Source organism: Rhinopithecus roxellana, chromosome 6 (genome assembly GCF_007565055.1).
Source record: "Rhinopithecus roxellana isolate Shanxi Qingling chromosome 6, ASM756505v1, whole genome shotgun sequence".
NCBI lineage: Eukaryota > Metazoa > Chordata > Mammalia > Primates > Cercopithecidae > Rhinopithecus > Rhinopithecus roxellana.
This window is the reverse complement of record NC_044554.1, coordinates 75,188,862-75,193,949: the sequence shown is the minus strand read 5'-3', so window position 1 is coordinate 75,193,949 and position 5,088 is coordinate 75,188,862. Positions and strand designations below refer to the sequence as shown.

Sequence of the window (5,088 nt, the reverse complement as noted above, 5' to 3'; positions counted from 1 at the left end):
GGACTAAAACTGCATTGGAACCAGTGATTGGGAGGCCACTGGTGTCTTTAACAAGGGCAATTATAATGGAATCATAGATACCAAACAAATATCTCTAAGAAGACAAGATGAGATGAAACAGAATCCAGGTTACAAATAATATCAGCATTGCTTTATTGTTCAAGCTCCCAAGTATGATGTCCTCTCTACTTATTTGCTTACCCAGATATGTTCTGCCCCTCCAACCCTTCCTCTGCTAATCCAGGAAATCAACTCCTAGATAATTTATCTCCTTAATATTTTTTGTATGTGTCACCTACTCTCTCTCTCTCTCTCTCTCTCTCTCTCTCTCTCTCTCTCTCTCTCTCTCTGTCTCTGTCTCTCTGTCTCTCCACAGCCACTGTCTCAGCACAGACCCTCATCCTTTTACCCCAGGTTACTAAAAAATCCAATTTTTTATTTTTTTTCCAAAATGAAAATAGCCTTATTGTTTAATCTGATTGTAAAAGTATCACATGCTCATTCTCTAAAAAGTAGTCAACAAAACAAAATAGAAAAAGTAGAAATCACCCATTACCCCAACAGTTGGAAATAAGTATGATATGGTCTGGCTCTGTGTTCTTACCTAAATCTCATTTTGAATTGCAATCCCATGTGTTGGGGGAGGGACCTCGTGGGAGGTGTTTGGATAATGGGGGCGGTCCCCCATGCTGTTCTCATGATAGTGGGTGAGTCCTCATGAGATCCGATAGTTTTATAAGAGGCTCTTCCCCGTTTGCTCTTCACTTCTCTCTTCTGCTGTCTTGTGAAGAAAAGATGTGTTTGCTTTCCCTTCCATCATGATGGTAAGTTTCCTGAGGCCTTCCCAGCAATGTGGAACTGTGAATCAATTAAACCTTTTTCAGTATAAATTACCCAGTCTTGGGCAGTTCTTCATAGCAGTGTGAGAATGGACTAATGCAAAGCACTTTTAACACTTTAGTGCATATCATGCCAAACTACAAAAGTACTATCTTATAATTTCCACTATTCACTTAACATACTGTTAATGTCTTTTCATGTTGTGAAATGATCAATCAATACAGTCATTTCATGAATCACTATAGGGTAGTGGTTAAGAGCATGAAGTCTGGAACCAGACAGCATGGGTCTGAATCCAGCTCTGCTATTTACCACCACTGTGACTTTACACAGGTTACGTAAACTATATCTCTCGCAGCTCTTTAGTTGTAAATTGGAAAGACCAATAGCACCAACTATTGTAATAAGAACTAATTTAGTTTCTATATGAAAAGTACTTAGAATAGCACCCTACACTTAGAAATACTACATAACTATTAGTTATAAAATATATAGTATTCCATGGCATATGATGTGTACCCTGGGTTTATTTCAACACTCTTGTTGTTATATAAAATATAACAGGTCTTGATCTCCATTCTCATCTCTATCTAATCTATTTTTACAATTATTACCTAGAAGTTAGGTGTTCCTGTAACAAAATTCTGAGATGTGGAGCATTGGTTTTAGAACTGGATGGCAGGCAGAACCTGGAGGGAGTTGAGGAAGCTGTTACTAAAAGCTGTAGAGGCCTCAAGAAAACCATTAGTGAAGGCTGGAAAGACAGTGAGGAAAATAGTGTTAGAGGCTGAATTTCTGTTATGCATTGGTGGAAGGTTTGGCTACCCTGTCACCTGTGGTCACATGAAAAATAGAAAGAATGCCTAATGCCTAATGTGTTTATGCACCTGGTTGGGGAGATTTCCAAGCAAGATATAGAAAGTTCCAACTGGCTTCTTTTCACCCCCTATAATAAAACATGAGAAGATAAAAATGAATTATTAAAGGAACTAGTAGAAGTTACAGGAAATGTAGTAAGAACAAGATAGTTTCTTGAGGCAGCAAAAGATTCTCAAAGTAAGAAATGGCCTAAGGCAAGGATTGAATCTAGGGCAGTAAAATGTGATTCAGGGTAAAGTTGAAGTCAAGCATGAGATTATGAAACTTTGTTAAGACCTTAGAAAGATAAGATTTCTAGACACTTTTCTCCAGACAAAAGGCCTTCTAAAGATCTTAAGGATGTGCCTTTAAGCCTTTTTTGATTAAACAGGCTTCTAAAAATTTTAGAGCAGTGGTCCCCAACCTTTTTGGCACCAGACAGTTTTCATGGAAGACAATTTTTCCATGGACGGGGGACACCAGAGGGAGATGGTTTTGGGATAAGAGGATGAAACTGCTCCACCTCAGATTACCAGGCATTAGTTAGATTCTCATAGGAATGTGTAACCTAGATCCCTCACATGTGCAGTTCACAATTGGGTTGGCACTCCTATCAGAATCTAATGCTGCTGCAGATCTGACAGGAGGCGGAGCTCAGGCGGTAATGCTGGCTTGCTTGCTCACCACCTGCTGTGTGGTCGGGTTCCTAACAGACCATGGACTGGTACTGGTCCATGGCCCGGGGGTTGGGGACCCCTGTCTGAGAGCCATTGTCTCACAGCAGCCTCTCAGAAGCCCTAGATAGAGAAAGACTTACTTTGAAGGGCTTTGTGGAATGGAATATAATTTGATGTGCAAGTATCCCATAAAGTTGTTAAAGGCATTATATCAGCTTGGACTGACATGTTCAAAATGAAGAGTATACTTGCTACTAGAGCCCTGAGCCATCATGTAAGAAATCTGTACACCCTGCTGGTAAGGCCACACGGGCAGTTCCTGAAACTGTGGAGAGATACAGTGGCCCAGCTGAATGCCGCCTTCCAGCCAAGACACCAAACTGGTGACCGAAGCCTTTCTGGGCCATCCAGACAGACTAGTTACCAAGTCAGTATCATCAAGTGACCCCAGTTGTTGCCACATGAGGCAGCAGAATCTTCCAACTGAACCTTGCTCTAATTCCTGACTTATAGATTGTGAGGTTAATAAAATGAATAGTAATTTTAAACTATACTAACTGATTTCTCATGTTGTCATAGATAATTGGCAAAATATGTAGTCACTGTAAGACTGGTCTAAACAACAACATACAACAACAACAGTAAAGTAACAGCAATCATGTTTCTCTATGTTTGTAATCTTTCATATCTTTATTTTCTGGTAAATAGAGTTCAACTCCTGAGTATGACAGTGAACCCAGGAAGAATCTCGACTTTGTCCACATTTTGTAATTTTTATCTTTCAAATTAACCTACACTTTAAATCAAATACCTTGTATATTTTTCCCTGACTGGTTTTTCCAAATGTTTCACAACATTCCATGCTCTGGACAGTTATAAAAAGATCTTAATAAATGCAAACCTAATCTTGCCAATCCCATCCTTAAAGCCCTTTAGTGGTTGTCCTTGGGATGAAGTTTACATTTTGAGCTGTTTATTCCTACAGCCTTTTCTTTACCATTCTCCCGTGATGCTGTAGTTTCAAAACTCCTAATAAGCTGTGCTAACTCTCACTTCTGGACTCTGGAACAGGCTATTCCCTTTGCCTAGAATGTTTTGTTTCCTAGTTCTTTTGGTTAACTCTTTTTCATCATTTAAATCTTAGTATAATCTTCACCATCTAAAGGAGGCTTTTGCTGAGTTTCTGGTTGATGCTCCTACAGCTTGTGTTTACAGAAACTTAGTACTTGTCACCCACATTTGGACTAAATCTTACTCTGATTAGTACACATGGTTTTGGATAAACGAATTCTCTCTTCCACAGGAGGCCTGCCTGCCTCTGCTTGTGCGGCCGCCATGTCTCTAGTGATCCCTGAAAAGTTCCAGCATATTTTGTGAGTACCTGAAACCAACATCAATGGGCAGTGGAAAATAACTTTTGCCATCACTGCCATTGAGGATGTGGGTAGAAGATACGCTCATGTGGTGTTGAGGAAGCAGACACTGACCTCACTAAGAGGGCAGGAGAACTCACCGAGGATAAGGTGGAACGTGTGATCACCATTATGCAGAACCCATGCCAGTTCAAGATCCCAGACTGGTCTTTACACAGACAGAAAGATGTAAAGGATGGAAAACACAGCCAGGTCCTAGCCAATGGTCTGGACAACAAGCTCCATGAAGACCTGGAGCGACTGAAGAAGATTCGGGTTCATAGAGGGCTGCGCCACTTCTGGGGCCTTTGTGTCCGAGACCAGCACACCAAGACCACTGGCTGCCCTGGCCGCACCGTGGGTGTGTCTAAGAAGAAATAAGCCTGTAAGCTTTGTCTGTTAATAAATAGCTTGTATGCCTTAAAAAAAAAAAAACCCTCATTCTAATGAACTCATATTTTTACACAGCTAAAAAATTGATTAATAAGATTATTTTTTGCATTTAATACACTTTTTGTCACCAAAAAAAAGCAAAGAGGAAAAAAATAAACAGCCCACACATTGCTGAAACAGTGGCTCAGAGCCACCATTATATTATTACTGATGTCCTTACGAAATTTCATGGAAATGAAGATGGAGATACTCAGAGGCATTTCTTAAAGGATTAAGGTCTCATTTGTCTTTCCTATATAACAAAGTAAGTTTTAAAGTCATGTGTCTGTTCTATATGTTGATAATGCTTTTCAAACTTCGTTTTTGTTAAAAGGCTAATTTTTCTTTTCTAATAACAACTTTTGAAGTGAAGAATTTTGTAATAGTAGGTTAAAAATGAACCCTATGTTTTCTTCAATTATAATTATGTGGCAAACTTAATGAAATAACTGAAAATACCAGGTTACGATCCTTACCAAAGAAGGCAACTTTTGACGTAAAAGTTTCTCTATTTCAGAGTCAGTAGAACATTTGGGCCTACCAGACCCCCAAGCTTTGGGGATAGGCCAACTACTTCCAGCATGATGCAAGAGAATTTGAGTGATCATGTTCTCTCTTTGTCCAAGGATGGTACATATCTAGCATGTTCTGGGTGCTTACAAGAGAAGTTAATTCAAGACATGTATTTATTGTCTTAGGGGATTGCACTAAGATTTTTGGGACATTCTTTATGTAAAACTATATGGCATTATGGTAGTTTACTTCCTTTTTTTTTTTTTTTTTTTTTTGAGACAGAGTTTTGCTCTTGTTGCCCAGGCTGGAGTGCAATGGCGCGATCTCAGCTCACTGCACCCTCCGCTTCTGCGGGT

The 5,088-nt window shown here is 39.6% G+C and overlaps 1 pseudogene; it reads left to right on the top strand.

Moving 5' to 3' along the window:
• The first annotated feature begins 3,710 nt into the window (after positions 1-3,710).
• On the top strand, positions 3,711-4,168 carry LOC104665042 (annotated as a pseudogene).
• Positions 4,169-5,088: the final 920 nt, after the last annotated feature.